General features: G+C 42.5%; 1 pseudogene; it reads right to left on the minus strand.

The window, feature by feature from the left end:
* Nucleotides 1–2,203: 2,203 nt before the first annotated feature.
* On the minus strand, nucleotides 2,204–11,715 carry LOC124630793 (annotated as a pseudogene).
* Nucleotides 11,716–12,020: the final 305 nt, after the last annotated feature.

Here is a 12,020-nt window from a genome sequence, read left to right on the forward strand (position 1 = left end):
CATTATTATCAGCTCGCCAGTTCGTTTCAAATGGATCTTCTCTAATAAACGACAAAAAAATTGGATCCGCCGTGATTCTATTCCACCTAGTCTTAATAAAAAGCCTCGCGTTTAGCCTGTCAAAGGAAACATAAATCATTTAATTCAAACCTTTACAAAACGCGATGTCAAATAGATAATGAATAGCATCTTATAACTATGAGAACGATTGTTACAATGAGATTGGTCGATTGGTTGTAGATTATTGAAAACATAAATGGAACTAAATGAACACACCTCAAAAGAGGACTCGAGTTTTTTTAGTGTTAGAGTGTTTGTGGAAGATACAATCCGGCATTGTGTCGGCGGCGCGATAAGGGCAACAATCGCAGTAACCCTTCGGCGGCCGCCCCCGCGCACAAATGAATTAACATAATATGATATCTTAGCAGATGCGACAACGGCGCGCCGCGGCTCCTAGACTTTTACTTTTCTGGCGTGGTTCAACTTTCACCTCGACAATAATGTGATTTACATGTTTTTGGTGTACGCCTGCGCACACGTGTCCGCGCGATCGTCGCGGATCGATCTTCCTGCGCGATTGTGTTGCGCGACAATGCGACACAAAGCGCGTGGGCGCAGCGCATTGTGGCGTCGCTAAATGCGCTCACGCACGCTCTCGAGGGCTCCTTTGTCCATTGTCTGCCCGCCTGAGGGTGGCACTGTGACACATTTATTTTAGGCCAGTTTTTTACAGCACCCATTGTATTGGAAATTAGACATCGGCGCAGAGTTCACGAAACACGATATTATCTCAGCCCTGTGTGTCGCGCATCCTCCGACGATTTCTCCCGAAGCCATTGTATCTCCAGTTACAACGGATATTCCTAAACGTTTATAACCTGCGCATCTCCAAACGAGAACACTCATGCCTTATTGAAATACATATAAAAAACTGGTTAGCTTTCCATTTCTATGAGAGTGAATCGAAAATTCGTTAGACGAAGCGGTTAGGGAGTAGGACTAGTCGATCTGATAATTGATCAAAGACGGACCGTTAGTGTGGTCGAGCGGGTACTCGCTATCAGCTGACTATACGCAGTCCTTTCATCCGGCGAGATGAATGACGAGCTCGCGATGAAAGGGTGGTCAGCGCTAGAGGCCGCGGGAAGTAGTCGCGCGGGTTCATAGTGCGCGGGACCGTTTCATCGATGCCCGGGAGACGCAGCATCCGGTTTTGTGCATTAATCTGGACAATGTGTCTCTATGTGATGTCCGTTTACTCTCAAACTAGTTTGTGTAACGTTTCCCTAGCCGCGGTCTAACGCGCCCTCCGCGCGGTGCATAGAATCGAATTCTTTTCATTACAAACATCTTCGCTATTGAAATGTCAAGTTTTACATGTAACGACATCCAAATCAACTATTTATTCTATAAAGTTTCCCACGAATTGTTATCTTTCAAGTATGTTGTGGCCACCTCGCCTACATTCCTCGCAGCTAGTTAGCAAACTGGCTAACATGGGATATCTATCAGCAAATGATTGTCATCACCCTATCAGTAGATGCTATTGCTGAGATTGGTTATTCCTCTAATATTTATTTTATAATGTGCGATAAATTATACTTTCTATTATTTGGTTCTAATATTTCACATTATCGTAAGTACGAGATCGATTTCTCGCGCTCACATTAGTATGTTTTTAAGTTAAAGCATTCGAATGTAAACTAGGAGGCACGCCATAAACTAAATAATTTACATAAAACCACTAACGGATCTCACGAGAACCGGTCGCGACCATATTAATGTTTGTGATATATTAGAAAATCGGCAACAACGCGCACCAAACGGACACTCGTGTTGCTTTTTGTAGTCGTTCTTTTTTATTCTAATTTATTTTCCCATTAAGTAGAGTATTCTTCCGAGAGTGTCCACGATGTACGCATTAGCATATGCCGGCAGGGAGCGTTACTACTGTATCCCCGCAAACATTCAGGACTATTCACTCGCACAATCATTTACATGCCAACAATTATAATAGTTGATGTTCCGCAGGTATCAGTGACACCAACATTCGAGGTATTCATCACACAGATCAAGCCGTCATTCACCTTATATTAAAAATACTATTGCAGTGAAGAGAGTGAAAAGAGCGCAATCACTCAATTTGTAGCAGGTTGGCTACTTAGACTATAGGAAAGACATAAATTAGTATGGGTATAAATATTTCCATATCGTGTTATTATAACGGGGTAATAAAATGTGGTACAGAGTTGAAAACAAGCGCAGTATATCGCATTACTATTGTGTAGTACAATACTAGTTGTGTTGCGCATTATCTGCGCGGGAGCATTCCCAGGATTCCGTTAGCGGTTCACATGGCGACGCATCCCTTTCGCGCGAGTCAAGTGATGAGCCCCACAATGGACCAGCTGCCGACCCCTGGCGACCAGGTGACACCACGCCCAACCTGTCGAACAAAAAACAACCTTAACACTCTTTTCCTTACTGTTTATTATTGCACTATCGAAAAATGGAATTGAAGATACTCAGGATGATGTCGAAAAGGTTTAATCTGAACTTAATGCAGTTGCACTAAAGTTCATTTTAGGTTAAAGGTAAATCCATGTGGAGATGATTGCAATAGATAACAAAGCGCTCGGTGATCTGTAACTATAGTTCGGCCATTCAGAGAATGCGTTCCTGACACGTCGCGATTGAACTGACGACGTAACTTTGCAATGGCGTTGCAGTTACGATAAAAATATTTTTGCTGGTTGTTTACCGTTTTAACAATTGAGGAGCATTAAAACAACATTATTATATCAATAATCAATGAATGTAGTTACGTCGTCAGTTCAATCGCGACGTGTCAGGAACGCATTCTCTGAATGGCCGAACTATAGTTCGACAAATAAAAATAATTACGTAAGATCCCGTGGACTTGTATGATCTTAAGAAAGAAAGAAGTTTTAAAATCGAAGGAACTAATGAAATGATCATTCTATTATTTGCAAAATTGATATTGACCTCTATGTAGGTATATGACAATGGCAGGTCAGAAGAAATCCTTTCGTTCGGGGACAATTGCGAAAATGTTAATTTATGCAAAGGGGAAGTTGTAGCAAAAAATACAAATAAAGCTTATGCACCTGAGCGTCGCATGCGCCGGCGCCGCAATAGAAGAGCGGGATCTCGTCACTCTTACAAATTAATTATGCAAACGTTAGGAGCCGGCACGCGCGCTCAGGGACACTCAGGATGTGCTGTGACTTGGTCTGCGAGAGTCAGCTCTACAGCTGCTAGTGACGGAGAAGGAAACCCAATTACAAAACGTGACTGGATTTTTCTCGAGGGAGACAAATTGTGGTTGCAAAAACTTTCCTCGCCGATAATTACTGTTCATCGACACGTAAACACGAGCTTCCCTATTTGCAAGTGAATGGGGACTTCGATCGAGGATTTTACTAAAAAAATAATACACCTGAACAAAAGCTAATTATACTTTGATAAAAGCTGGGTCCACAATGGGTGGTGTCGGAACAATCGCGGCCTGGAGGGCGGTGCTGCCTAGTGTTAATTAGCGGATTTTCTCACCTTTCGACAATGATTATTTTTTGTAGTGACTGATGATTTTTGTATTTTTTTGTTGTAAGTATTTATGCTTTGCTTTGTCTTCCTGCGTTATTGTAACGACCGACGATTGTAACTTTTTTTAAACAGAAATATTTTATTGAAACCGCAATGCAAAAAAAGGTCACATTAAAAATCCTGGTTTTTGTTAGTTGTGACTTGGTTTTATGATGATTTTGTCAGTACCTACTGTGTGAGAAATGTTCAAAAGTTACTTGATTCTCAAGTGGAACTGAAGGCAATTGTTGGTTATTATGAAAACAGTAGCAAGAAGTGGAGCATGTGCTAGCTGAAGGTGAAGGATCGTGTAGTGGACAATCGCGTCGGTGGCGCAAGCGCTCGCGGCCTCCACCTCTGCGCGCTATTGTTGCGCACTGCCTGGACTGTACTGACTGCACCACGCCACACTATGACTGCCATCCTGCATGGTATATACGGATAGTGTTGTGAAGACTTGAAACTGAAACTGACTTGAACTTGAAAATGAGAATTTTAATCTTGAAAACAACTTTCTTCTTTAATTTGGATTTAGGTAAGTAGAATTGTCGGTGAATCCAAAATGTTTAGTTATTATTGAAGTCATCTCTCATATCATAGTATCTACCATAGCTTCTAATCAGATGTATGTATGAATGAAAAGTATAGAGTGAAGAAGTTGGTGTTTTTTTCAACAATAAATAGGTATCCGTTTATATTTATTTTCAAACCTCTTTTCTTTGTTTGAATTGACACGTTTAGTACGTAGGTACTGTTTTTCGTGATACATATTCATCATTAAACGGTCGGTACTGAGCGGTCACTTCGTCATTCAATAAGTCTATGTATAAGTGAATGCTTTTGTTAGCAATTTTTTGTATTTCTCGTACTTTTTAGGTACAATAGTGACGCAGTACGTCTCCGGCCTGCAGACTACTTTGAACCCTGGTGAATGATATAGAAGATAATACTCTGAAGGCAAGTGTACTAAGAATTTGTTAAAGCTCAGTGGACAATCTCGAGCCAGACAGGTCAAAGGGTAACTTGAAATACGTACCTAGGTATGTACCTAAAAAATATATTGTGTAATCACGATGAAAATACTTATCACGCTTTTGCTTATTTTTTACAATAATTTCGCGCGTAATTTTTTGCTTTTTAAAGGAATATTTTGAACACAATGGTGGTGTATGTGTGTTGTGTCGGCCGGCACGGGTGACATCGTCACCTCTGCCCTGCGACCCGCTTTGTGTACTACGAGCTACGGGGAACAACGTGCAAAAAATATTCTCTATATGTTTATAAACCACTCGCCGTACTTTTGCGGCAGACAAAACAGTAAGTAATCATGCTCCTCCACAAAACTCCTCCTCTGCTTATCTACATCTAAGGTATATTTGCATCATTAGCTATCTCAAAAAAAAGGTTTACAAGCATGACAACTATGTATGTTGGAATAGTCATTCAGACTAATATAGATTCGACATTTAAAGTGACTTCCGCATTCATTATAATATAAATAAACAAATAAATTATTGCTTTGACTTTTATTATTAAGAACTTTACTACTGATTCAGAGATTGCATAATGTAGGTATTAAGTCTAAAACAAGATTGTTTTGTACACAATTAGTCCCTTTTGACCCGAATGCACCACAATAATAAATTAAACACCTAACATTGAGTGATTTCAGACATGGTCACACTGACGAGCAGATTAGAATAATTCGATTTATAAGTAGGTACTTAGGTACGCCACGCTGTTTTCATTAATTTTGTCCTGAAGGTGAATACGCATCTATCGACAGCCGCCCGTTACATCCAGCGCTTAACAAATAGTTTTTTGAAGACGTCCTCATTCGATTGGCATTATCGTGTCCCCAAACTAGTGACATGTCGACAATGGTGCGCCGGAGGTACACCCAACACAACTAAACAAAATTAAAACCGGATTTCCAAAATCCCGTTTTGTCGCATCGGCAAGAAGCTCTGTTTTCGATTTCTATTCGGATTGTTTGTTTTTTGGATCCATTGTTGGGTCTGTCGGGGCTGCGACACGCGTACCCATTTTTGCAAAGTCTATTCCATTGTGTTAGCGAGAGGAATGACGTTTGACGGACACGAGCGGGTGACGCGGCCGCGCTGTGGGGTCAGCTATGTCAGCAGTCCGCACTGGCGTCGTTAGTGCCGCGACAAAAACCACGATATCATCTCGCTGCAGAGCTCACCTCTACCACATTTGGCCGAGCACCGCGGGCTACGCAACGGGATTCCTGATATCATATTGGGTCCCGTCATCATGCTCTAAATTACTTTTTGTGTAGTGTAAAAGGAACGAAACGTTTCGTCGGTCAACCATCGCTCGGAGCAACACTCGACCAATTTTTGTTTTAAGGGTCTCGCGTACCCCTTTTCTTACCTGCACCAGGCCTGCACCTCGGGATGTCTTTCGTATTCATTTTAGCTGCTGTTATTGTTTCTTTATTTATATTGCGTCATTCAGTTCAAGCTTTAGAGGTTGTAGTAGCAGTATATTCAAAATACATAAAGACCAAATTAAAAATGCATTACAAAGAGACTTTGCAGACATTGAGTTTCATTCATGGCCTGGGATCGATGAAAAAACAGACAGTTTTTTATTTTCATTAAAACTTTGTTTATATGTTTGTCAATTATCAGGACTCCTACACGCTGTGTTGTAATGTTCCTCCTATGGTGACAAACTGACCATAAATGTCCACATTTGGACAGCGGACTGTCTCTGAGTGCTCTTGGTTTCCTGTAAGATTAGTTCAATAGTTGAAAGAAAATATAATGTTGTCAGCAATAGTGCGGCGTAGTTCCGTTAGACAGGCGACGGTTATCAAACGGCAACTCGGTCCGGTTCGCAAGAAGCGCTCGCTCCCGCGCGTCCGGCGCGCCAATTATGCTGCGCGCACGCGCCTCCAAAAAAACCACCCGCCGACCATCTCAACCATTTTTTAAAAGGCCCAACTTAAATAATAATGCAGTAACACGCGAGAGTATTCGCAAAATGCGATCCGCGAATTTCGTTTCCAAATTCCACTGAGTCCGGGGTTGGACGTCGTTTTTTGTCGCTACTATTGTCTGTTTATCTTTAGATTTGTGTTCTGCTGTTCTTGCAGCTTTGTCGGTGTGGCTCCAGCGACGTTTTCAGATTTCCGTTCGCTCGGTTTCCTCTTATTGCTGTTGAGATTTATTTATTTTTGAAACTGGTTGGTTAATTGGTTCCTGTCCTATATCGTCCTCGGCGCTGTCAAAGTTCCCCGCGTCCGCTCCACTCACCGTAAAGGAATGCAAAATCAACTGTCTGCAGGCCGTCGTCCCGAGCGGCCTTTTAATAATGCACACGTATAGCTATAATGAAGTGCCCAAAGTTTTTTGTGCCGGAGCGCGATTAGTCCCTCCCGGCGATCTGAGGTCGCGTACACCGGCCCTATCATTACTAAAAACGATCCTAATAATATAATAGTCCTGTCACATCCCTTCGAGGGATCCACTTTTTAAAGGACAATTTTCGTAATAAGCGACGAAATTTTAAATTTTAAATGTTTACAAAATGTTATAGTTTAAACTGTCTCTTTAATGGTATTTGTTCCTCGATCGTTTGGAGATTAATGTGAAATCGTTTATGTGGGTCAAGATAATTACGTACGTTTCCGTCTATCTCGACTATACGATTTCTATAAAACTCATCGTTGTAAATTTTGTCAAACTCAAATAATATGATACCTATTCGATTCCAAGAAGTGCAATAGAAGTGAATCGTTTCACACGGCGGACGCCACCTGGACTTCAACAAATCGTCAACAGTTTTATTATCCACAATCCTGAGATGGATTCGACAGATTGCCTGCACTTAAACGTTTATTTATTGCGCTGGAGTTAAATTATGAGTTTATAGATTCAGTAGCGAATACAAGGCTGTAAATCATGGCTGGTATCTAGCATTAGGTATTGATAGCGAGCGCGGGTATACCTGTGCGTGGAGGAGTGTTGCGCAGGGTGTCGGCACGGCGGGGCTCGCGGCCGCCAAATGCCACATTTATATTGTTCATTACGGGGCCCGGAGGTGAGAGATGTTGGCGCTGTCGCCGCGCCGGGGGGTCGCTGCAGGGCTGACCCCACCACTAGCTCGCTCCAGACACGCACTCTGCGGAAAATCAAACGTCTTATTGCAACACTTTTCACTCACAAAGTGAAAATATATTGGGGCTAAATTTTAAACTGAGAAGGGCAGGAGAACGGGGTTTAATCTTTGAAGTTTTGAAATCTATACAAGTTTCCGAAAATTAGAATGAACAAATAGACTTAGCAAAATTCGTATTGATTGCTGATTGTGTAAAATGAGTTAAGCAAAGAAATGCAGAGCATTACCAGCTTTGGTTAGGCAGCCCTGGTGGTGCGTGCCACCGGGGGTCCGGAGCGCGCACGTCCGAGCGCGTTGATTTGTGCGCGGACTCCCGCCGACAGTATTTGTACAGGGCACGCGTGGGATGCACCGCGCCGCGCCGCCCCGCGCCGCCCGCGACACGCGACGTCGCGCGACATGACGCGACACCGACATGCAAGCCGCAGTCATCTCCGATTTGTTACTACACCGTTAACTTCATATTTCTGTACTTCAGGACTAGGAAGATCAATTTATATCGTATCAGATTTGGCTTGACTTGATTATAACTGTAACTTAACCTTCGTCCTCACCATCTCTAGTCACATAATAAATAAGCCGAAGTCTTGCACATCGAACTATTAAGAATATGGTCATTATGCCAATATTGGTTTACGTATTTTATGTTTGCGTAAACAAATGAGGGACTTTAGAAAAGGATGTGACGTCAGCAAGCAATACCCTAACGCACAGTGAGACTTCTAACCAGTAGTTAAACAGACATGTTTATGCGAAAGTTAGAAGTTACTTTCGATGCCATAAGGTGTTTAATTAATGACTTAACATCAGCGACAGACAATGATCGGTAGGAATCTTAATGCGGGCGCGCGGTACGTGAGTGAAAACATGGCTGCGATCTCACCAGCCTGAGTTTCATTTCGTATCTTTGTCGACGTATTTTCCAATCTAAACGAGCCGAAATTAGAAGGCTAAGACAACTTTGAAACCGGTCAACATAAAATTGGAAACCAACTGTAGTCTCCGAGTTGCGCAAGAGTCGATCGACCAGTTTGGCGCGGGCTCACAGCGCGTGGGATCTATGGGTCTGCGCGACGCGGCCGCGGCACGAAACGTCGCGCGCGCGCACCACGCACCTGCACTTACGACGTTTGTCGACAACACCCAAATTATTTAGTCTGCCACTTTATTGCCGCGGATTAAGAATCTCGTTGACATAAATTATTATGTGTATAGCACTTAAAATATGGCCACAAACTGAAACATTAACCGCAGCACGAATATGCGCGTGAGTTACGGCGACGCTGCGATCTAACTGCACTCAGTTTACCAACATTTATTTTGTTAACATACAACCGCTTGTATACTTTAAATATTGTTTCCACGTTTGAGTTCTGTTAGAATGATACCCACCGTTAATATCGACATAGGTACTATCTATTTGTATCAGGTTCGATTTCCAGGTCAAGCGAAACATGTTTCAGATTGTGCAAACAGCTGTGGCGTCCTTGATCACCGACATGTTGTCGGCTTAGACGTGATTACGCCAACGTCTTCTTTATAATTTCGTCAATTCGAAGCACTAGACGCGCGAGATGTTGCCTCTTAACAGCCAGTTGGTGTTACGTTGCGTGTATCAGAGGCACAAAGTGTGCCGCAGATATGAAACAGCTCAGTGCTTGAAGGAGCAGTTATCTGGCGTTAATTTGCCTGCACTAATGTAGGCATCGGCGCGGTATCAGCCGATAGCTTCATCAGGCTGTCCGGCTGTCGCCTGTCCGCCGCTGACGCACCGCGTTATGTGACTTTTATCAATCACGAATCGCTCGCCGCTAAAGCATCACATTTCTAAAGCCAATTAAGGACTCCGATATCAAAACGAGTTTAAGTAAAATTTTATTTCGTAACACAGTCGGCGAGCTGCGATTCCGCACCGAATTATCGTACATTTAGAGTTTTATCAGTTGCCTTATAGTATAAAGAGCTTCATTTGGAATCATAATCTTGTAGCTGGCATAACTGTCAACTATATCAGGATTACCAGTCACACGTTTTTTCATAACGAGCCTTTGCTGAACGAATAGACAACTATTACCAATTCGGGCTAATCATTAAAATATCTCGTAAATCGTATTTAAGGTCATTATAGTTAATTTATCTGCAATAAGATATTGTTTTATGCAAATCTCTAAGAGGACTGGTGCGGGAATGGCACGCCCGAATTTATCGTTTGTTAATCGTTTGAGAGGAATCTTCTTCGAGGACATAAAGTGTTTGGTGTACCTGGCCAGCTAATAAGTGTTCCGGAGAGCGGCGTGACCACAATTACGGTTTTATATCGAAGCATGAAAGGGTGTCCGTCGCTCCGCCATATTGATGGCGTATATTTATCATAGACAATTTAGGAACACCTGCTGTTAGTTCGGATGAGCGGTATATGTCAAATTAATACGACTCCTCGGCGAGGGTTTATAGTTTGTTGGCTTTTGACACGGCTAATGTTTTATTTGTTCTGCCCGGGACCGATTGATGGTCCTCGAATAGATTCCTGAGCGCTCGCTTTTTGTTTTCGGGCGTATTTTTATCTTTTTATGGCCGAGAGAAGGTAATCGATTTCTATTGTTTGCAAATTGTTGCTTTAAAAAAACTCTTTTGTGCCTTTATCTTAACATTTTTTGTGATAATTTTTAACCTTTCTTTCATGTTAATGATGCGACACTAAAAATATCATAAGCGAAGCGATAATATCTACTATAGTTTCCGGTTGGATCCTCTTCACGCGTTCTTTGTTGTTCGGCACCGCCTTTTAGCTGTTATGGCAACTTTACGATGTCATATAGACGTAGACCGGTGACCGTGCCTATCAAGTAACTTAAAAACTAAACTTTACTTTCTACCAGTGAGCACGACTGCGTCTGTCACATTTTCCACTAGTGTGAGAGCTTTGTGGTCGACTTCATCGACGGCGTCGCTTCCTCGTCGTCGTCATTGGTGGGTTAAAAATAGCTGGTAGCGTGCGGTCTTGCCTCCTCTCCTCCCCCCCTCCCGGTCCGCCTGGCTGAGCGCCGCCCCCCACCGCTGCACTCCACCCGCTGCGCGTGCGCATCCTGCCGCACGTCGTTCACCACCACTGGCATCGCCACAGTGACATCGTGAAAATTTCTTGCGCTCTTGCACTATCTTCGATCTTATTAATCACTTCACAAGTGAAGTACCAAAAATAGTATACCTACTTCATTTATATTTTTTAAAACCTCTATAGATGGCTTCTATTCACTACCTAATGGGTATGATGGTGTTCTATTTGAATTTTGCTATGTTTCTCCTTATAACTAAGTTTCCACATTCAGATCTAATTAATTAATCAGTGACAAACATTTTGATTTATACTACTTTTGTTAGTAGCCGTAGCCGTGTCACCGGCAGATGCGTGTGCGCAGGTGATTGCGCACCTTATCGCCGACAAAAACGCCGTATCGGTTTCAACGGCGGCCATTAGTGCACCACGCTACTTCCAGGCATTATATTAATTACGTGCGACACAAAACTAATGAAGTTCCTGCTTAAGCTTCATGTGCGCCGACGCTTAATGTACAACTGCTGGCTATCATCTGTTTAAGGAGTCACTTCTTCGACCCGTGACATATAAGCTACTTATTAACGGGAGTGCGGAGTGAGGTTTCTTCTAACTAGAACTACATGTGTCTGAGATACTGATTGGATAATGTTTCCTCTCTTTTATAAATTTTCGCCTATTAGCTGACGACAGATTTTTGCATTAAGTATCATAGCTGCACAGTAAGAAGGCAATTACAATTATACCATACCTATATTAATAAGAGTAACTTGTTTGTTACAGTGGTGTTTCGGTAAGTTCAGCATGTAGTTAATTTTTTTCTTGCACGGTATCCTTGTAACTGGAGTGCCGGTGGTCGAGCACGCGAGCGGCGCAGGCGCGGCCGGCGCAGGCGCACCACTGTTTACGCAAATTCACGCTCATTTAAACGCTGTCAGTCGCCGAGAGCTCACGTGTTTGTTTTGCGCTCATGTAAGTGCTCACCGAGCGTTTTGCAGTAATTGCTTTTTTAAACTTCACATAATTACATAGCGAGACTGCTTCTGTGCTGTCTGATGTTTGTAACTTTTTTCTGAACACAACATAATCTTCGGTAGCCCGCTTGCGAGGTGAACATGAATTCCTTAATTTTAACTCTTGAATAAGCAATTTATTATAGGGTCTATTTCAACAATGTCTACAGTTATAGAAACATTGAAAGCAGAAT

Source organism: Helicoverpa zea, chromosome 5 (genome assembly GCF_022581195.2).
Source record: "Helicoverpa zea isolate HzStark_Cry1AcR chromosome 5, ilHelZeax1.1, whole genome shotgun sequence".
Lineage (NCBI taxonomy): Eukaryota > Metazoa > Arthropoda > Insecta > Lepidoptera > Noctuidae > Helicoverpa > Helicoverpa zea.